Genomic DNA, 24,553 nt, shown 5'->3' on the forward strand with positions numbered 1-24,553 from the left:
CGCTGATCATTGCCCTGATTACACAACCGTAGTAGCACCATTGCAGGACTTGCTTAAGAAAAATAATCGATGGAAGTGGGACCATACTTGTGATGAGGCGTTCGCTCAGACCAAGCAACGATTACTGCATAATGTTAAGCTCAGATACCCGGATTTCAGCCTCAAATTCATAATTCAAACAGATGCCTCAACCATAGGTATAGGAGCCGTATTACTTCAGGAAAACCCCGATGATCCAAGCATAAAAACCTATATTGCCTTCATGAGCCGGAAATTGCGGAAACATGAGATAAAGTACACTATCACGGAATTGGAAATGCTGTCTATCGTGAGCGCTTTGCAATATTGGAAGAAGATCGTGTATGGTTTTCAGATTGTTATCCGTACCGATCACAAAGCGCTGACGTTCATTATGAAAACCAATATGGCAAGCGAGAGGGTTAGCCGTTGGGCATTATTTATCCAGCAATTTGATCTAACAGTCGAACATTGCCCCGGGAAACTCAATATTTTGGCAGACACATTGAGTCGACATCCAAACCCGGAGGAAGTCGTAATCCACCAAATTGAGTTGATAGAAGAGGATCAGGAAGTCTTAAGGAATCTGAAGGACATAGGAGCGATACAGAAGAGAGATGGGTTCACTAACTTGATGATAGAGTTCTTTAACAAAACATTGCAGCCAGACAATCCACAGTATGACAGAGCTAGTAAATTATCAGCGAGCTACCATTATTTGAATGGGGTTCTTCATAAGTTTTTGGATGAGGAACACACGAAACTTCGCATAGTCATACCATCTGAAATGCAACTAACGGTAGTCAACCATGTACACCGGGTCATTGGACACGGAGGTATAGGGAAGGTTTTGGCAACTATCCAAGAGACATTCGTATGAGCCAAGATGAACCAAACAGTCCGAAATGTACTACGATCATGCGACGTCTGCCAAAGGATTAAACCTAATCCGTATTTACTTAAGCAATCTCCGCGCCCACTGTTACCTACTGAACCCCGCGAAATATTCGCAATGGACCTGTACGGACCACTCCCCAAGGCCCGTAGGGGAAATCAATTCATCCTTGTTAGTTTAGATGTACTCTCTAAATTGGTAGCCTTGTATCCGCTGCAAAAGGCAAATTGTAAAACTGTACTACGAGGAATTACTTCACATATCATTCCACAGATGGGGAAGCCTAAGAAGATCCTTACTGATCATGGTAGTCAGTTTACATCTGCTGCGTTTGCAAATCAATTACGACAACTAGATATTCAGCATGTACTTAGTTCGATTCGCCATCCCGAATCGAATCCATCAGAGAGGATCATGCGAGAGATTGCAAAATTTTGCAGGATCTATTGTTCCGAGGCACATTGGCGGTGGATTGACGTGGTGCCCATTATAACTAAATGTATTAATACCACGATCCACGAAGCGACAGGCCAGATACCGGAAGTGGTTCACTTTAACAGATATCCGGCCAGGCCATGGCATAATGCAGTAGCATGTCCTGCAGATCCAAGCGTATCCAGCGAAATTTGTATCAGAAAGACACGGGAACATTTGGAGGCACAAGCAGAACGACGATTGAGAAGGCTGAGGAATAAGCGATTCCACCGTCCGTTGAGGGTTGGCGAGCTCGTTCTAGTGAAGAAGCCTAGTGTATCTAACCCAGAGCAGAAGGTGTACCACAAGTTTTGTAAATTGTTCGTGGGCCCTTTCAAGATTATACAAACTTATCACAACAATGCTTACAAAGTTCAGAGCTTGGATGGAAGTTCAGAGAACATCTATAACGCTGCAAATTTAAAGCTTTACCACACGCCGGCAGACCAAAGGGAAGCAGAGGATGAACGAGAGGAAGCAGATGACGAGCCGGAAGAAGATGATGTCGAAGAAGATGATGAAGAAGAAGACGGAAGGGAAGAAGAAGTCCAAGTAATCCATACACCAATTGAAGCAAGGCCATGTCCAGAGTGTGGAGAGATAGACAGCGACGTGCAGGAATTTGTCAATACGATCCATCAAATCGAAAGACAGAACGAGGAGTTAAGGTTCAGGAACCAGATGTTGAGAGACGAAATCAATAGCCGTCGCAGAACAGAGGATCTGATGTCAAATCATGATGGTGATGATATGGACACATCATTAAAAAAAATCTCATGATACTCACTAGATTTTTTTTACCTGGGCAAGAGGAAGATGAACCCGAGTGACTTAGGCCCATAGTCAGTCATGATTTGATCGGTAAAATAATATATGGTACATTTATTGAAATACAGAAGTGTAGTTGAAAATATTTCGTTTAGGTAATGTCGAAATCAGAGCGAAGGAAGGACGACAGACTGGAGCCTGACGGATTAGCTCAACACGACAACTTTTAGCTACTTCACAGCAGGGAATATCATTAGTTGGCGAACAAGGAAATACAGAGTCCACAAATAAGTCTTGGTCAGAAAGAGGAAGGGGGAGAGTCATACAAAGGAAACTCACCACATGAGTAATACCTTGGGATATTTTTGGCAGGACGGAAATTCCGGGAGCTCGTGGAAAATTACAGCGCTGCATGTACATTCGCTGGCCTAAGTTCGAGCAGGTGGAGAGTTAAATCACGTGACCGCTTGCCGGCCAATCGTAAAAATTTAATGGAAGGCTCAGGGATACCATCTTAAGGAATGATGGATGAGAGATTTTCGTAACTACAAAAGTAATCAGTAATAAATTATTGTGAGTACACGGATGGATGTAATGAATTTATTAGAGGTCACGCATGGAAAAATAATCAATACTTATTGGCAAATTAAATAAATCGAAGGCTGGATTTCTTGGAAACCAGACAGCTTGAATGTCATTGGCTGAAAGAAGACCACGTTGTAAGGGACGCTACCGAAGGCGCGAAATGTGAGGAGCTAAATCCACCCGTATCTCCTAAATCTGTGATCACCAGGAGTTCATATTTAATCCAGCAGATACGCTAGCGGAGTGGATTAATTTGATGTAAATCTTAACTTCCAATTCGGAGTGCGAGTACCGATATTAAAAATCCACCCCCTCCCTCAGGGGTATGACGTCAACGAATCCGCGGGAAAAAGGCTTCATCCATATATACGGGGCAAGGGATCCTCGCCAACACACTTGAAGTGAATCTCGGGAGCTGAATTGACGGTCGCGGTACACTTGAATTAAATATCGGGAGCTGAACTGTTGGTCGCCGCTAACTTAGAATTCTACGGACGTACAGTCATTTAGTGGCGCGAGCATCCGCCAGTGTTCGTAAAATGTGATCGCGCTCAAGCAACATGAACTAGAAATAGTTAACGTAGGACAGTGTTTGTCATTTATAAATATCAGTGATGTAAAGTAATTGCACTGCAAGGGAGTAGTATAAATTATATCAAATAAGTACGTACATAATAGACTGTGTGACGAACAGTACTTTAAGGAAGTAGTAGCCTGTACTTTGCTAGATCGAACCGATGTCATGAACACGTCAAGAGTGCCGTACGAAACAAGCGTATCGCGACGGGCGTAAAAGTTGACACCTCGTCGTACGTGTCCAGGTCCATTGTGCGGTAGTTGGACGAAGATTAAATAGTGTAAATATTAAATTCTTGGGTCTAGGATAGTAATTTGTTGTATAAAAATTAAAGTATTCAGTGTTAACGTTGTAAATGGTGAAGGTTTGTGGAAATTAAGATACGAGTGTAAAATGGTAATGTGCCAGGAAATCTTTTGTGGAAATACGCCATCAAGAATGGAGGAGTAAAACGCAGAGAGGGGCCGGAGGAGCCTCGCATCTGCAAAGCTGTAATGGAATACCGATAACTAAGATGAGTACTAAACTGTAAATAATATTTGGGAAATGTTATCGTGATGGGAAAAATGGGAATAATTTGATTATACTTGGTTACCTTCTGTAACAAGATGAGTCGCTTAACGACCCCATCCTAAATTTGTAGCACGGACAGTAGTAAATAATAATAATGTAAATAATCGGGTCTTTTATGTATTCAGTTTGTTGGAGATGTAAATTTGTATATATAGTGTAGTACGTTAAGTCATGCATGCATTCATATTTCTTTGTAGTCAATAAATTTTCTTTACATTCGATTGTGGTTATGATAGTTAAATAAGACCCGATATGTGTTTTCTGTTTTGTCATTTTAACGAGCTATGTAATGACATGGAAGGAAAATCCAGCTTCGCCATACCAGTTGTGTTTTGTTGTAATTAATATGGCCATATTTTCAAAGTGAAGTTGTTAAATTTGTGAGATGCGATTAACATAATAATTTCCAAGTAAATCATATCTGGAGAGATTAGTGCCAGAATAAATCGAGTTTGGAAAAGGGGTTATGCGTTAAACATATTACGAGTGGACTACCGTGTAACAGGCGAAAATTATTTTTTTTAATTAATAATAATAATAAATAAATAATATAACTACTTTTTTAAGAAGATATTTTTTTAAATATAAGTTGGATATAATAATAATTCATGTGATATTGGAATATTTAGTGAGCAGTGCGTAATAATAAATTTATGTGATCAGGTGTTGAGTTTATCGGGAATCATTTAATGACGGGATGTCGTTTTTTAAATTCGGAATTAAAGTGCGTGGTAATTTAATTTGATCAATTAATAATATTGAAAGGTAGATCGGTGCTAATAATCCGTACATGTTAATGAACGTGTGGTTTAAATTACGGTCCAATATTTTTTTACGTATAAATGTCGTGTCTTAAAGTTGCGATTCATTAGCCGGAACACTTAGGACTAATATTACGAAACCATGATTGTCAAAATTTGGTAAATATAATTTCAAGATGTTACGATTATTTGTAGAGAATGAACTAAGGCGTAGATCAAAATGAGATAGAAAATGTTAAAGAATCTGCAGTCAGATAATAAAAGGTCGTACGATGTCAGAAATGAATAAATGAGTCAGTTAATAATTCTGTGAGGAATAAATAAATGAATCAAGGAATATTGAGATAGAGAGGAAAATAAATTCCGTACGAGAGACACTTAGGATATTGATATGAGTGTAAAATGTACGGGCAGTGTCACAGAGAAAGACTGAGTTACGCAGCGGGTAGCATTCGAACCCGTGACAGCATGTACGAAATAAATAGACTGCACAGCTATTCGTTGAGATACAACGGATCTAAGGATAATGAGAGTTCAGATTCCACATAAATGGTCGTATATTGTATTCATTGTAATGACGAGCGAGGACAATCATGATGTCGTGATAATAATAATAATAAATATCGCAGATAAAGGATTGGACCGCCTTAAGTAATTGAGCGTTGATAAAGATGTTAAACGGGAATCTAAATGATAATATCCAACCAATAATAATAATAACAATGTAAGGACGATGTTAAATCATCGCGGTCAGATTAATAATAATTGTCATAATAATAACTGTAATGATGCCGTTGGTTGATCAGTGAAATAATTATAATTGCGACCGATATCTTAATATATTTTGGCGGAAGTGACCGGTTCATTAATAATAATAATAACCTCTTAAGTGACGTGAATAATAATAATAATATCTTGAGTCACCTATTCATTAATAATAATAATAATAACCACGAGAGGGATATAATAATAATAACAGTAATAACCATTTGTGTTTGCACCCCGCCTAATAATGACGATATTAATCAAACGTGACAGTGCCAGGAACCGTTGAATAATAATAATAATAATAATAATAATAATAATAATAATAATAATAATAATAATAATAATAATAGTTTCAAGGATGATAATTTCATGAATATTCTGACGATCGTGGATTAAATTATTTGGTGACAACATCCCTATTCGTATGTTGAATAATAAGAGTGTTAATATTAGAGTCATTTGGTACCTCGTTATCATACGGTTTCCGCATGGGACGATGTGACAGTAATACTTGGCGTGTTTGTTTACTTCGCTCGCGATGCGAGGGGGGGCCATTGCCACGGTATTTCCCAACCGCTCCTCGTTATCTCATCTGTGGCAGTAGTCTATTGAGGCTACTTGGTCACATCTCAGATCACATGTAAATAAAATATAAATGCTAATTCAGTGGTATGGCATCAGCTGGATATCGTAAGATAGGAACTGTCCGTGGAATCCAGTTTTCGCATTTCACGAGAAACATTACCCAGTCCGAGTACCGGTCTCGGAAAAATGTATATAGCCGGAGTACATCATCTTAGTTAAATCGGGAAGCCGACCGTAACATGGGTTATGCTCGGGCTCCCGATAGAAGGAAGCTATATCCTTGAGTAACGGTTCGATTCAAATGGAATCGATCCGTAAATTATACCTCCAAAATGTCATTTTATTTCAGAAGCAACGCAGCAAGATATTGATACCACTTGCGGTATGGCAAGTGATTTATGTATGTAACATGTGTGGAAATTCAAATATCGTTGCCAAGTGTATCAAAGTTTCATACGTCAGATGGCGTAATAAACCGCTCCTTCTGGCAAATTATTTCAAAGAAAACCACTCTCATAATCTTTTTATTGTAGTTAGATGATGCCCTTTTTAAAGTAACAGTCACTTCCTAGTCCTATCATGGAGTCCTTAAATTCAAGTTACAATCGAGCCTTCCCTATTTTAATTTTAATTGCTCCGTTCATCCCCGTGTTCTATTATGCCGTTATATTTATATTTGATGACTTAAATAATGAACCGACACCCCTGAGATAAATGCTAGTCTGGGACTCGGGAGGTGGACGGGTGCAATATCGAATAAAAGAAGGTAGGCTGGACGACAAATAGTGTGACAGAAAATGCCTCTTGTAGACGTGGATGTCCGTAGTAAACAATGTTGTCAATCTGGAATGAAACGGAAGGCTAACTTGACGATGGGAAATTAGGCCGAGAATATATCACTGAAAACGATATCTTGAATAATGTGTACATACTTATTCTCAGGATGTAATGTACGAATGTATCTGCAGCGTTAGTCTGTTTGAAGTTCCTACTTCTAGTGAAGTATCGACGCTGTGGAGGTGTTGGGGAATGCTGAGAGGAAGACGGGGTATCAGTAGGCGGAGCATCACGTGTTATAGCCAGTATAGGAGGGGCGTTACTTGAAGGAGCAAGTATGGCGTCGGTATTTAACGAATTAGAGGGAGTCTTCAATTCTAAGGATTTAAATATCTGAGGGACTTTATTATGGTTTGGGTTGACCGTATCCAGAATTAAAAGAAAAAAGTTACTTAAGTATGGTTCGTCCATTATTGGAATATGCAAACAGTGTTTTGGATCCTCACCAAGAATACCTAATAAAAGAACTAGATGGTGTGCAGAGGAAAGCAGCAAGGTTTGTAACAGGGGATTTCAGGAGAAAGGGTAGTGTATCAGAAATGTTAAAGGTACTTGGGTGGGAAACTTTAAGTAAGAGAAGGGAGAAAACTAGACTTATAGGATTATATAGATCCTATACAGGGGAAGCAGCACGGGGAGATATCCGTGAGAGGCTTCGGTTGGAAAATAATTATATTGGTAGAACTGACCACAAGTACAAAATTAGAAGGAATTTTAGCAGAAGCGATTGGGGTACATTTTCTTTCATTGGGAAGGGCATGAAGGAGTGGAACAGTTTACCAGGGGTAGTGTTTGATTCTTTTCCAAAATATGTACAGATTTTCAAGAAGAGAATAAACAACAACAGAGATAATAAATTAAATGTTAGAGGGCATTCGACCAGTGCAGGATATTGTAAATAATAAATGTGTGTGATTAAATTAATTCCATCCCCTGGTCTAAGGAGTTTGGACAGCCCAAGTAGGGGACTGCCTGTAGGGTTGAAGTACAGTGGGGACTTCGAGGGCCCTGGGACCGCTACGGTAGCTGTGAAGGCCCTTCAGGAACTCTGAAAAGTGGTGGCAAAAGGGGCTCTGGTTAAGACGCAGCAGGTCGTTATGCTACTTAGGTTCCAGAATGGGTAAAATATAAATGTGTAAATAAATTCAATGTTAATTTTAATCTTATACCAGTTGTATAGTATTATTAGAAGTAATTTCACATTCCGTACTGTATATGAGTTGACTATGTTTGTAAGATATTATAAGTAGAATTTTGTAAACAATATAAATTTATTAAGGATGATGTGTGTGTGTTTAATGGAAAAATTATTAGCGTAAATTGTATAATATTGTATTCTAGGAAAATTTTCTTCGTCTCCTGTTAATTTAAAATTTAGTGCTTGACAATAATGTATTTTAGTCTACCATTTGCCACCGAGGTAGACACCTCATTTGCAAATAAACAGATTTTGATTTGATTTGATAACTTAGGCATTAAATTATGTAGCGGACTTCTTACATCCGTGTCGTCATTAAGATTACGATCTTTATTATATGTCCTGTCCAGGAAAATGTAAATACTCTCTAATTCATTCAAAAGTTTACCTTTGCCTGTATTCCTAATTATCATGAGATCTTTTTCTATTGTAGTGAACCGGTGTCCAGTTTCCTTCATGTGGGTGCTCATTGCAGAGTATTTATTATGTTTATCGGCATTGAAATATTCCAAGTACCTTATATAAAAGCTGCGCTCAGTCTGTCCAACATAGGATTTTCCACACTGAGAACATGTTAGTCTATAAACTCCTGAACCTGAATATTAAAAAAAACAGAGGATTTCTTTAACAGTAATGGACACATGGTTGTTAATAAAGACCCACTGGTTAAGATACAACGTAACTTAAAGACAATAATAAAGAACTGGACATTTCTCTTTAATGAACGAGATCAACAAAAACTCGTAAATATGAATCCGAATATTCCTGTGGCAAGAGCTCTCCCTAAGGTACATAAAAATGATATTCCAATGCGTCCTATTATTTACTGCCGCAACAGTCCAATGTATAAAGCCTCCAGGTACATCATTGGCTTCCTTAAGAGACATTACGTCAAATCAAATCAAAATCTCTTTATTTGCAAATGAGGTGTTTACCTCGGTGGCAAATGGCGCACTAAAATACATTATTGTCAAGCACTAAATATTAAATTAACAAGAGAATAAAATTTTCCTATAATACAATATTATATAATTTACGCAAACAATTTTTTCTATTAAACACACAGCTCATCCTTAATAAATTTACATTGTTTACAAAATTCTACTTATAATATCTCCTGTACTACTTACAAATATAGTCATCTGATATACAGTATGTGGAATTACTTCAAATGATACGGTACAACTGGTATAAGATTAAAATTTACATTGCATTTATTTACTTTTTCTTTTCTTTACCCATTCTGGAACCTAAGTAGCATAACGACCTGCTGCGTCTTAACCAGAGCCCCTTTTACCACCACTTTTCAGAGTTCCTGAAGGGCCTTCACAGCTACCGTAGCGGTCCCAGGGCCCTCGAAGTCCCCACTGTACTTCACCCCTACAGGCAGTCCCCTACTTTGGCTGTCCAAACTCCTTAGACCAGGGGATGAAATTAATTTATTCACACACATTTTTTATTTACATTAACCTGCACTGGTCGAATGCCCTCTAACATTTCATTTATTTTCTCTGTTGCTGTTTATTCTCTTCTTGAATATCTGTACAGATTCTGGAAAAGGATCAAACACTACCCCTGGTAAACTGTTCCACTCCTTCACACCCTTCCCAATGAAAGCAAATTTACCCCAATCGCTTCTGCTAAAATTCCTTCTAATTTTATATTTGTGGTCAGTCCTGCCGATATAATTATTTTCCAACTGAAGCCTCTCACGGATATCTCCCCATGCTGCTTCTCCTGTATAGGCTCTATATAAACCTACAAGTCTAGTTTTCTCCCTTCTCTTACTTAAAGTTTCCCACCCTAGTTTCTTTAACATTTCTGACACACTACTCTTTCTCCTGAAATCCCCTGTTACAAATCTTGCTGCTTTCCTCTGCACACTCTCTATTTCTTTTATTAGGTATTCTTGGTGAGGATCCCAAACACTGTTTGCATATTCCAATAATGGACGAACCATACTTAAGTAACTTTTCTCTTTTAATTCTTTGTTGCATCCTTTAAGTAGCCTCATTATGACATGTAACGATCTGTATGCTTTTCCAACAATGTCATCCACATGACCCTTCCAGTGCAAATTACTTTCAAATCTGACACCTAAGTATTTGCACTTGCCATCTTTTGGGATAACTACCCCATCCAAAGTATATTCAAATTCAGTTTTAAAACTCCTGTTTGTAAAAGTTGTAACAGTTTATTTGCCTCCATTAACCTTCATATTATTTTCTTCAACCCATTGTTGGATACTCTCAAGGTCCCTTTGTAATTCTGAACAATCCTCAATGGTATTTATTTCCCTATAAACAATTATGTCATCTGCATACAATCTTATTTTTGATGTTATATTGTTCCCTAAATCATTTACGTATATTAAGAAAAGTAACGGACCGATTATACTACCCTGTGCAATTCCCTTCCAAACTTTCTCTTCCTGCGATACGTTAATTCCTACTTTGACTTTCTGAACCCTTGAATTTAGAAATGTTTTTACCCAACGTGTAACCCTTATGTCCAATCCTATTCCCTCCAATTTCTTTAATAATATTCCATGTTCCACTCTATCAAAGGCTTTGGAAAGATCTATGGCTATGCAATCTAACTGGCCTCCTGAATCCAATTGATCTGATATGTCCTGCTGAAATCCCACCAGTTGTGCCTCACAAGAAAATTTCTTCCTAAATCCATACTGGCTCCTCATGAACCAATTTTTATCATCACATATCCCTCTGATGTACTTTGATATTAAACTCTCCAGTATTTTACAAACTATACTGGTCAGGCTGATTGGTCTGTAGTTCTCTGGTTTCCTTTTATCACCCTTTCCTTTATAAATTGGTATTATTATAGATTCCTTCCATTCCTTTGGTATTACACTATTATTTATGACATAGTCAAAGAGAAATCTTAAATAAGGCATATGTACCACCCCATTGTCTTTATCACCTCCCCAGTAATTTGATCACTTCCTGCTGCTTTTCCTTGCTGAAGCAGTTGGATTTCTCTGAAAATATCTTCATTTGTGAACGAGAAGCTTCTTGTTTCCCTCTGTGTCTGTCCCTCTGTAACTTCTGTTTCGGTTTCCAACTCCTGACAATCATCTACTGAATCTCTAATTTCCCTACTAAAGAGGTTTGCTTTCTCAGTATCTGTTAAATAGTGTTCACCCCCTTCTCCCACCATTGTAGGAATTTGGATTCCTTTTCCTTTTTGATTCCTGATATATGAATACAGCTTTTTCCATTTCCCTTTGTGGTCATTACCCTCTTGAAGTATGCCATTCATATAATTCTCTTATGCTTCCTTTTTCACTCTATTCAGTTCCCTCATTAGCTGTTTTCTACTTTCTCTACTCTCCCTACCTTCTTTGATTTTCCTGTTTACTATTCTACATTTTCTTTTTAATTTTCTTATTTCCCTTGTATAATAAACAGGGTCTGAGGTCATTTTACCCTTCTTAACAGGTACAAATCTCTTCTCTCCTTCCCAAATGATTTCTTTGAATTTAGCCCAAAGTGTATCCACATTACTCCCTTCACTTATCCAACAACTGAATTGTGATTTAAGGTAAGTCCCAAATTCATCAACTTTAGTTTTTCTGTACAATTTCTTGTCTTGTGTGACCCTCTTATTAAGCCTTTTTGGTACCAGTCCTACATCCATTATTACAGCCTTATGGTCACCTATTCCTTCAATTACCTCAGTTTTATCAACAATTTCCCATGGTTTAACCAAGAATACATCTAGTAAGTTATTGAGACGAGTCGGTTCTTTTACTACTTGTGTAAATCCTCCCTCCCAAATTAACTTATTTGCCAGTTTCTGTTCATGGGCTTCACTTGCAGCTCCATTCCATTCAACCTCAGGCAAGTTTAGATCTCCCCCAATTATTACCACATCATTATTATTGTTCTTATGAGTATAATCTATTATTTTCTCGAATATTTCCATGTCTCTTTTCCTCTCTTCCAGGCATGTATGTTCCTATAATTCCCACCTCCTTCATATTATCACAAATTAATTTTATCCCTAATATTTCATCCCTTTCATCGGTAAACCATTCATGTGAACAATATGTTTCCTTCACCAGAATAAACACCCCCCCTCCCTTTTTATCTCCTCGGTCTCTACAATAGACTGTGTACCCTTCTGGAAATACTTCTCTATTACCCACCCCTTCTCTCAACCACGATTCCACTCCTATCACCACATCAGTCTCATAAGATTCCATCAATGTACTGAATTTTAATTGTTTATTTACTACACTCTGACAGTTTACCAAGAGCAATCTCAGACCCCCTTCCTCCCTAAACATTGACTGTTGCAATTGGGTAACTTGAAATTCCTTAATTTCCTGAGTTTCATTTTCTAGTTGGCTGAGCCAGCTTGAAGTACAGCTGGCTCTTTCTACTAGTTTTCCTGGTCAGTATTATAACTCAAGGGTGTGGCCTTTTGTACAGTACATATCTTATGATTAATAAAATCTAGAACAATATTTGCTATCTTTCGTTTACCTGAATTTTTTAGATGAAGGCCATGCTTTGTGTAACAGTGTCTCTCGAAACTGCTGCTATCAATTACCTGTGTATTACGAAAATGTTTACAAATTTTAACCATATCTGTATTAACTTTGTCCACTTCAATGTTCACACACGAGTCTCTAATCAAATCATGCCTGTGGGGCACGTTCACTACAAAGATGTTAGTGTGAGTCAGCTTACCTAGTGTACATTTAAGTTCAGAAATAACATTCTTGGCGTCGTTGTGAGCTACGTCGTTCGTCCCGCCGATGATCACTACTGCATCACGACTTCCGAGATTTCTTGCCGCCTGCTCCGTGTTTTCCAATACCTTCTTCATTGGGGCCCCAGGATAGATGACTGCCGATGCTGCAATATCTTCATTGACCATTTTCTCCGCAATTCCCCTCGCTTGGCTATCACCAAATATAAGAATGTTCGACACTTTCGCCGGTGCACTGTGCACGTATTTAATAACAAGCAACCGTTAAGGAATTCAATAGATTTTTGTGAGATTTTAAGCAAATTTAATCTTCAATCAAATCAAGCAATATGCTCTTTTGATGTGATTAATATGTACCCAAACATTCCGACTGGTGACACAGTTAACATCATCTATGATAACATCTGTAAACTTAGTGGCCTCAGTAGAAAGGAGATCGATGAATTCATGAAACTATTGAACTTTGTTCTGGACAACAGTTATTTTACATTTAACAAAACATTTACAAACAGAACGGTTTAGCAATGGGTGACCCAATATCGGGCATCCTAGCTGACATTTACATGGACTCAATTGAAGACACTAAAATAAAAAACTAATATTAAAGGGATTTGCTTATGGTTGAGATATGTGGACGATACATTTGTAATAACTAATAAAGATGTTCCCAATAGCAGCGAAATTTTGGAAACATTAAACAGTATCGAACCTAACCTGAGTTTTACTAAGGAAGATGAAGACAAGGGTTCCTTGAATTTTCTGGACATAACAGTGACACGAACCAATAATACTTTTCAATTTCAAATATATAGAAAGCCTACACATTCTCCGATAACTATAAATAATTCCTCATTACATCCTGGCTCCCATAAACAGGCTTCTTTTCATAGTTTAATTTATAGAGCACTAAGAATCCATCTTTCCCCTACTAACTTAAGGAATGAGTTGAACTAAATAAGAAACCTAGCCAGACTTAATGGGTTTAAGGTCGAGATGATAGACCGCTTAATTCACAAAATCAAAAATAAGATATCCACGAATCTCATACCCGACAAACCAAAAAGAACTAAGTACGCCACTTTCACTTATAGTAGCCCAGTAGTCCACCAAATTGCGAATACTTTCAGTAAGCATAATATGAACGTAGCCTTTCGAACAATCAACACAACTCAAAACATCTTTTTAAATCATAATAAGATTAACTACGACAGAAATAGATATTCAGGTTCAGGAGTTTATAGACTAACATGTTCTCAGTGTGGAAAATCCTATGTTGGACAGACTGGGCGCAGCTTTTATATAAGGTACATGGAACATTTCAATGCCGAAAAACATAATAAATACTCGGCAATGAGCACCCACATGAAGGAAACTGGACACCGGTTCACTACAATAGAAAAAGATCTCACAATAATTAGGAATACAGGCAAAGGTAAACTTTTGAATGAATTAGCGAGTATTTACATTTTCCTGGACAGGACATATAATAAAGATTGTAATCTTAATGACGACACGAAAGTGAGAAGTCCGCTACATATTTTAATGCCTAAGTTATTGAATACGGTCAACCCAAACCATAATAAAGTCCCTCAGATATTTAAATCCTTAGAATTGAAGACTCCCTCTAATTCGTTAAATACCGACGCCATACTTGCTCCTTCAAGTAACGCCCCTCCTATACTAGCTATAACACGTGATGCTCCGCCTACTGATACCCCGTCTTCCTCTCAGCATTCCCCAACACCTCCACAGCGTCGATACTTCACTAGAAGTAGGAACTTCAAACAGACTAACGCTGCAGATACATTCGTACATTACATCCTGAGAATAAGTAAGTACACATTATTCAAGATATCGTTTTCAGTGATATATTCTCGGCCTAATTTCCCATCGTCAAGTTAGCCTTCCGTTTCATTCCAGATTGACAACATTGTTTACTACGGACATCCTCGTCTACAGGAGGCATTTTCTGTTACACGGATTTGTCTTCCAGCCTACCTTCTTTTACTCGATATTTTAGCAGCGTCTTACGGCAAATTCTTCGATGTTTTTCAGCACTTAACGACATACCACTATTTTAATCCAACTTTCCAAGACATCATAAACTACACTGCCTTCAATTCAACTACTTCCTTCCATCCTTATTTTAAATATTGGCGTCAAATATGAACTTTTACTGCATCTTTTAACGGTCTTGTTCTTATCCTGTTGACGCCTTATTTTTGATATTCTGTTCTCCTAATGTAATATATATTGCTTAAGCTTCTCATCAAGAAGATCCATTTCAGTGTCAGACATGGACTACTTTTTACAAGAATATATGACTATTACTTTTAGATGAACACATCATTTTTCTTAGTGATTTTAGTATAAGTTCTGTTTTAATACCATTTTTTTACTGTAAACATTTTGCATCCACAGTATTAACACTTGTAAATATTCATCAATATTTTTTACGTAAGTTATTATGACTCCTTAGACCATATGTGTTTTTAAAATTGACTGAAGCGGATGATGTCCAATAAATAGTGGGCGAAACATGTACTTCAAATTTCTGATAATTTCCATGTGTATTTAACCACACTATAGTGGAATAAATTTGTATTGAATAGGTGGTATTAAAATTACTCCTTGTATAAACTTTGTGATCAGGTATTCTTCAATACGGAATAATGACCAGAATAATGGTTTGTAATGAAAACGTTAGTCATACATAACATTGAAAATGGAAGAAAGTTGACGTGCCTGATCTGGTGACATGTGAACATATTCTACAAAGCTAGAGGAGGGTGCAATGAAATTGTGATGCAAATAATAATCATGTAACATAATTTAGAGTATGTTTATGGGCAAGCAGGGGAAGATAAAGAAAAAAGTACTTGTGTTATTTCTAAATAAAGAAGTTGGTACTGTACAAGCCACACTCTAGTTATAAGATTAACTGTACAAGCTAAAACACTTTTAAAATAAGTTAGGTATCGTGCACAAATGTGCAAAGTACATTTTGAGATAAAAAATTCCATACAATAAAAACTTTGCACTGGTGCATTTTCTCCACTTCACATAGAAGCATAAGATCATGGACATGTTTTTAGACTTAGAAGATGAGAGCAAGTTCATTTACACAATTCTGTGATCTTTTGTGTAGCGGAGAAAATGTATGAGTGAAACGTGCGCTTGTCTGTAATGGAGCACACGAGTGTAGAAGTGTAATTATTTTTTGTGAAGAAAAAATACAATACTGATGGAATGAAACAAAGATATGTTCACAAATTTATCTACAGTCATGGGTTGGGGTACATTAGTTATACTCGGCGTAATGGAGAATGATAGGGAAAGTACAAAATGTGCTGTTGAGTTCCTATCTGGTTTACATGGCGACTGAACACACATCGGCACAAGTACTACTCCTCATAGCGGAAATGGCTGGGTCATCATTTATTCAAGGGCCAGTCTATCACACTTGAAGGAGAGAAACTCTTGACCAAGTGCTGACTTCACATCGATGTTCAAATCGCTACCAAGTACGATGGGTAGTAAATTATAATCATTCTCACAAAGCTTGCGTTCTTATAGGAATGTATAGATGATGTTGCGGGCCTAGTATACTTACATGATGAAACTGCTTGCCTCAGTTACAGTAGTGTCAGGAAATTTTGATGCTAATTCCAGATAGATCTCCAGCCCAAAAACATACCTAAGTTAAGTGTGTCACTTCTCACACATTATTATGAAATCTATCACATTATTTTTCCCATAACCAACAATTCCCTGCCTGCATCAGCCCTTGTTTAGAGCCATTTCTGATAAGCCTTCTTTTTATGTATACAAGCTGCTCTCACTTCATCATTCCACCAAGATGTTCGTTTTTTTCCCATTTTTACACACAGTTGTTCCTAGGCATTTCCTTGCTGTTTCTACTACAATGTCCCTGTATGCCACCCATTCTCTTTCTATATCCCCAACCTGCTCACTGTCCACTGTTTGAAATTTCTCATTACTCATATCCATGTACTTCTGTCTAATTTCCTCATCCTGGAAATTTTCTACTCTTATTCATTTGTAGACAGATTTCACTTTCTCTGTCTTAAGCCTAGAGATACTTGGATCACTACAGATCAGATAGTGGTCTGTATCATCGAAAAATCCCTGAAAACCCCATACATTCCTAACATTTCCTGAAGTGGTCCTGATACAGTCTAATATGGACCTGGTAGTGGTTCTGATATAGTCTACTATGGACCTGGTACCCCTGCCCTCCCATGTGCAGTGGTGAATAGCCTTATGCTTGAAGAAAGTATTCGTAACTGCTAATCCCATACTAGCACAGAAGTCCAGCAAACGCTTCCCATTGCTGTTAGCTTCCTTATCTTCCCCACATTTACCAATCACCCTATTGTATCCTTCAGTTTTATTTCCTAGTCTTGCACTGAAATCGCCCATTAGTACTGTTCTATCCTTGCTGTTGACCCTGACCATGATGTCACTCAATGCTTCATAAAACTTGTCAACTTCATCCTCATCTGCACCCTCTCATGATGAATTCACTGAGACAATTCTCATCCTAATTTCTCCAACTGCCAAATGTACCCACATCATTTGCTCATTTACATGCCTAAGAGAAATTACAATACGTACAATACTATTCCTGATAAACAGCCCTACCCCACACTCTGCCCTCCTTTTTTTAACACCCCTCAAGTAGAGTTTATAATCTCCTATCTCTTCCTCGTTATCTCCCCTTAACTGAATATCACTTACTCCTAGCACATACAGATGCATCCTCTTTGCTAACTCAGCCAGTTCTACTTTGTTTCTTCTGTAAGCCCCATTAATATTGACAGCTCCCCAGCAAATTCCATTTTGTTCACTAAGTTGTTTCCAAGGAGTCCCTCGCCTGTCAAATGGGAGTGAGACTCCGTTACTCCCGTAGGTCCGAGGCTTGCTTAAAATGTTGTGAGATCGGTAAATTAGTGAAGCAAGATGCTACCCCACTTACACATAGTCCAAGTGAGGTTCTCTCACTTAATGTTAAGAATTTCATTATGGTCCATATTGAATCAAAATTTAGAATGTGATTAAGGATAAAGGGTTTCCACCTGTTCAATACATTGACATAGTAACTTAATTAAAATATCACATTTTTATCATTATCATTATGGTACTGGTTTCGGCATCTCCCATGCCATCATCAGCCAATGAAAATTTGCAAGGTATTATAGGTAATTACATGAAATATTTATGCAGTATGGAAACATATACAGAGCATGCTATCTAGTGTTCTGAAATTTTACAATTATATATATATATATACATTAAAATATGTGTGATTAAAATACAAGACCGCTTAATCTTTTAAGATGTTAGACACGTCATAAAACACAACACTTTCTTGTGTGTCAAAAAGATCCTTTTTTACCGCTAAAATATATGTGAATGGCCTTGAAGAGTACAAGGTGTTCCTTTTTAAAACTTTACCTTCAGTCTTTATACACTATCTGACGTACTGAATTAAATACTGATTTCTAGAACATTATTCCTTTTGTTTATGTGATTAAGGTATTTAATCATTGTGTCTTTGCATTCCAGCTCCTCACATACACCACGCTTGGCCACTTCGAGTTAGAAGTCCATGTTGGGTCGAGATCGATATTAACTTGTCAAAATCCACCTGATATTGAAATTTTCAAGATCTCATCTATCAACGCACGGCCTCAGCCTTAAAATAATTTTCAAACAACACTAAAATGCAGAGTTCAAGCTTAAATCATATGAGATGTTTCAGAATAGCTACACAAAGACTGTGACATTCTAAGAAAAAATCTGTATATCATAGAAATTTCAGGAATACACACTAGGTGGAACTGATTCATAAAATATATGAACAATGATTAAATACCCTAATCACATAAACAAAAGGAACAATGTTCTATTTGCCACCGTTAGATAGATATTTATTTCAATAATTAATTTCAACGAGCCAAAGGCTCATACAGAGAAATTGTACAATGAGTAATATATTCGATGGCGGATCTACAAACTCTGATACTTACAATAATATAATCAAGAGACTTAAACAGTAAAAGTAGAGACATCAATACAGAAAGTGTAAAAAATAAAATACAATTAAATAGTTCCTTAATTATACTTACTTAAACTATTTAGTACTACAAGTGAGTAACAATGCAACAGGATTGACAAAGCAGGTGAGTGTTTGTTTTAAACATTACATTTATATTTCAACTATGAAGTATCCATGGGCGACCATATGACAGTTTGTAGGGAGGGGCCCATACCTAGGGGTACGTAGTATTTTTAATATTTTGGAAGATAAATGGCGACTTGTATTCTGCGGTAGAATAACCCATGGTATCCCCTGCCTGTTGGTGGGGAACGGTACTACCACTTCTACGTAATACTGACTTTTAAATCATTTTCTTGAAAGGAAAACACCTGACTACAGTAGATTTTTGCCTTTCCCTGAGAGCTAGAGGGGGTCCCCGGGTATGGGCGCCCTTGGAAATATCTATTCCATAGATTTTCCTTTGCCTTTCATTTGAATGTGATTAAAGTAGGGGCAATTTTTATGTCAGCAGGAAGTTTGTTGTATGCTTGAATTGCTGAGAATTTACAACTGTTCTTCCCATATTTTAAAAAGTGGATGTGATACAAGGCCAAATCATCTGCATGTCTAGTTTGATACCTGTGGTGGTCTGAATTGGTTATTAAAGTAGTGTTGTGTAATATTATGTTTCTTTTTATTTTATACATTAGTATGACAGAATTAAGCTCTGTAATTATGCTGAGAGGTGGAACTTTGGCCTGAGTGTATAAGTATTTTACTGGGGTGTATAATAAGTTAAATATGTTCCTTATTGTACTGTTCTGTATCACCATAAGTTCATTCAGGGAAGACTTTATACAATGTGACCAAGTTACACATAAGTACTGCAAGTGGCTATGTACTAGTGAATAATAAATTTGTAGGAGGAGGTGTTTAGGGATTAAATATCTAAGTCTTTTTAGTAACCCAGCAAGTGGGGCGATTTTCTTAGTTATGTATTCAACATGGTCATTCCAGGTCAGGTTCTCATCAATAATTAATCCAAGATATTTCACTTTATTTACTTTTTCTATTTCCGTATCACTTATGATTAATTTATCACTACTTGAGTGAAGGATGTTTTTGTTTTGAAATAAGCATGTATTTAGTTTTCTGCAGATTCATTGTCAATTTGTTACACTGGTACCAGTGTTAAGAGAGTGAGTATGTCCTGCTGCATCAGTATCTAATTCAGTACATCAGATAGTGTATAAAGACTGAAGGTAAAGTTTTAAAAAGGAACACTTTGTACTCTACAAGGCCATTCACATATATTTTAGCGGTAAAAAAAAAGATCTTTTTGACACACAAGAAAGTGTTTTGTTTTATGACGTGTCTAACATCTTAAAAGATTAAGCGGTCTTGTATTTTAATCACACATATTTTAATGTATATATATATATATATATATATATATATATATAGCATGCTCTATCTATGTTTCCATACTGCATAAACATTTCATGTAATTACCTATAATACCTTGCAAATTTTCATTGGCTGATGATGGCAAGTGAGATGCCGAAACCGGTACCGTAATGATAATAATAATAATGTGATATTTTAATTAAGTCACTCTGTCAATGTATTGAACAGGTGGAAACCCTCTATCCTTAATCGCATTGAGGTTCTCTCCTCGAACGCGTTAGAGACCACGGTGGATTGTACAGTCCTAGTCGCCTGAGTACGAGGGCCATGATTCAGATTATGTCTGAGATGCCCACTCCCATTCCATAGCAACTGGTATCCTGACTCTCAGGACCATTTAAAAGGCCACTCAGCCGTTGCCCATGCTTCACAAACTAGGACATGACTACAGTAACTCAAACCCTGAACCACCTATAAATTAAAAACAAAAATAAGCAATAGCTTTATAAGCACAGTCCATCAGTTGCTCTGTATGTATAAAATAAACAACAGCTCCAGAAGCACGATCCATCACTTGCTCCATATGTACAAAATAAACAATAGAACCAGAAGTATAGTCTATCACTTGCTTCACATATTTAAAATAAACAATAACACTGATAGCACAGGATGCAGGAGCTATGCAGACGCACAACATACTGCACAGGAGTGAGCCAGTTGGGGAAGATGCATCGCAGGGGCAAACCAGTCATTAGACTGAATTACTCAAGAAGGAAGAAAAAGAAGCACTGTCCATCATCTACTCCACATACAGTACATATAAAAAACAATAGCACCTGAACCACAATCCGTCAGTTGTTCCACCAGTAATGAGAGGTGTATGATGTATCAGTGTGGGTTTATCTTTATTCTGTTTTGTAAATGAAATTTGGTATATAGAGAACCAGATCTTGCCTTAATTTTCATGAAGAGTAATTCATAAATATAACAGTCTCTTCGATTCGAAAACATGAAAAATACAGGGAAACCTTCGTTGTAGTCATCTAATACTAATACAGTTGTTAGTTCAAAGTCGTAACCATTTAGGCCATGTGTTCCATCTATACAGATGGCATTCCTTGAAAATGTTATTAGCATATGCTTCTGTGCTTCATTCATAAGCACAATGCAAAAGTCATTCCTTGACAGTACATGTGATTCATCCCCCTGCTTTTTGTAAAATATCATAGGATTTTGTTCCCCAAGCTTCAGTGATTCCTGCACAAAAATGTCAACACTACAGGAATCGTTTACATGACGCTGCCCTGAAAAAACATTTAAATTGAATTCTTTTCTTATATTGTGCAGGTCGATTCTTGTTATAAGGTCAGATCTCTTCACTTCAGAGCCAACATTTTCCCAAACAGAATTTAGCACCATTTTAACAGGTAGACCTAAACTCACCTGACCTGCTAAACACTCTCTCTCTCTCTCTGCCTTTGTAAGTTCGAGATGTTTTATTTCCTGCCCATGACCATAATGAGTAGCCCAAAACACTACATTTGTTTTTTCCCCACTGTCACTTTGCAATGGCTGGTGCAACCTGCATTGATCTTTGAAGATCCCTGTGCTTTAGAAGCTCTCTGCCTTGGTGCTCTACATTCACAAGACTTTCCTGAGCGATTGCAGTCATAGTAAATAATTTCGGAACCATCAGTTCTTCATCTTCTTGTCCTGCGATAATACTGTGAGTTGTTTTCTCGTTGCTACTGTCTCAGCCACTCTTCAAAATCTGAAAAAGAAAGAGTTTAAATAACTATCACATATCTGCAAGCTCATTAATTTTGCATTATAAAATCATCTGGAATGGTTCATGGTGTGGATTACAGTAGTCACGTCCTAGTTCTTGAACTATGGGCAATGGCTGAGTGGCCTAGTAAATGGTTATGAGAGTCAGGATACTAGTTGCTATAGCATAGGAGTGGACATCTCGGATATATTTTGAGTCATGGACCCCCTTATTCTCAAGTGGCTAGGACTATACAATCCACCAGTGGTCTCTAGCTAGACTGCAATCCACCGGTGGTCCCTAATCCATTAGAGAAGAAATTCTCACTGGGAATATGTGTAAGTAGGGTAGCATCCTGCTTCACAGAATATTTACCTAGAGCACTCAGAACATTTTAAGCAAGCATCAGACCTACGGGGGTAACAGAGTCCCACTTCCATTTGACAGGTGAAGGACTCCTTGAAACAACTTTGCATAAGAAATGGAATTTGATGGGGAGCTATCAATTTCAATAGGGCTTATGGAAGAAAGTAGAACTGGCTGATTCAGCAAATCTGTATGGGTTATGAGTTACCCTACTGTTAACTGGGGCAGTCCCTCCCAAAACCGACCAACCCGCTACGGTAAACGTAGTTAGCGAGGAAAAGTCTTCTAAAGGAGAAGAAAATAGGAAATCTGTAGGAGCTCAACAAACCTCTGCCCCACTAGACAATGAATCCGAACTTCGTACCTCGTTGAATAACGCAACTTCTGAAACAGCATCTCCACCACTTAAGGCCTCTACCTAATATGTCACCTGGCTTCAGCAGTTGGCCCCATCCTTTAGCGATGTTGCTCAGAGGTATTTCGAAATTCTTCGTCAATTCAACCAGTGATGTTATTGCTTTTCTAAGATTTTTCATTGAGTTTCAGGATCATGCTCTTGTTTTTTCTCTTTCTCCATGTCAGATTTTGCAGATCATTTATCCCTATTCAATTGGTGTTCTATCTGACAAAATAGTAAGAGCAAATGCTGATCAATCATCTATAGAAGAATTTCATGCCCATCTGTTAGCTTATTTTATTCCGGCTCGAGCTAGGTCGTCACTAATTCAGAAGTACTATTACCGAGTACAGCGGATGGATGAAAATTTTGCCGACTCCATCCAAGACATCAAATTCTACACCAGAGTATTTGCCCTCCATTTTTCAGAAGATCAAATTGTTCAGGCAATAGTGGAAGGAATTTTACCATCTTACAGGTCATACTTGTGTTTTGCGTCGCGTCCACAAACTTTTGCCGAGTTGGAAGCTATGGCTGTCTCGGCCGAAGGGGTTAGATATGCCGACACACTACGTGTGGCGAGGGAGCCCCCTCCTTCTTTTAGTAATCCTCGGCCTCCACCTCGCCGACCCGTCACACCCCGTAAATGTTATGCTTGCGGGTCGCCTGACCATCTTCGGAACAAGTGTCCGTTGATCAAATCTAGCGGAACAAGGAATCTAGCAGGGTCATCTCAAGGATGTTTTAAATGCGGCGCTTTCTCCCATATTGCCAAAAATTGCCTGAATTCGAATAGCACTCCCTGCTGCTCAACTTCGGGTGCAACTTCCACCAACAATCATAAGTGACTAGTGGCTCCAGCTGAGTCGGCAGATTCATCTTTTCAAGGCTCAGCCCAGGTTAAATCCGACGAAAATTCAGGGAAAAGTCAGAATTGTTCTACATTACCATTTGAATGTCCCAAAGAATGCCTTAGGATAGCGGCGGATTCCCCCGCACCTGTTCCATTTCTCAAAATTGAATTGAATAATGAACCTGTAACAGCTCTATTAGATTCTGGTAGTGTGTGTTCCATTATTTCGGCCGAGTGGTACTCCAAATTGAAATCTGTTTGTAAACTTCCTGATTATTGTTCGTCTTTGGTTCAGTGCGTTTCGGCAAACTCCTCTCCATTAGAAATTTTAGGGTTCCTGTATGCCAAAATTCGCATTTCTAAATTTACTTGGAAAGTAAAATTGTTGGTGGCAAAACACTTGTCTTGTCCCATTATATTGGGAGCGGACTTCATGTCTCAAACTGGTCTAGTGCTCGACCTTCAGAGCAAGTCGTGCACTTTCAAATTTGTTAGTAATTTCAGAATCCCTTTATTAAAATGTAGTTCTGTGTCGTGTTCATCTGTTTCGCCTACCCAGGATGAGATGTTGTTAGACCTTAGACATCTACCTGAGGAGCAGGCTGATAGTATTCGTAAGTTGTGTCAGTCGTTTCCAGAAGTTTTTCTGATACTCTTGGTGTTACTGACCTTATCGAATACATGACTGAGGTTACGGATTTGATTCCAGTCCGTTTTCCACCTTATAGGCTATCTCCACCTAAAATGAAGGCTTTGAAGGAAATCATAGATCAGATGTTGAAGGATGGTTTAATTCGGCCCTCTAAGTCGGCGTATTCATCGCCTATTTTCCTTGTTCCGAAACCCCAAAGTGGCTTCAGGCCTGTGATTGATTATAGGGCTCTCAATCGGAAGGTGGTGTTACAATCTGTGCCCCTTC

The sequence above is a fragment of the Anabrus simplex genome, chromosome 3 (genome assembly GCF_040414725.1).
Source record: "Anabrus simplex isolate iqAnaSimp1 chromosome 3, ASM4041472v1, whole genome shotgun sequence".
Lineage (NCBI taxonomy): Eukaryota > Metazoa > Arthropoda > Insecta > Orthoptera > Tettigoniidae > Anabrus > Anabrus simplex.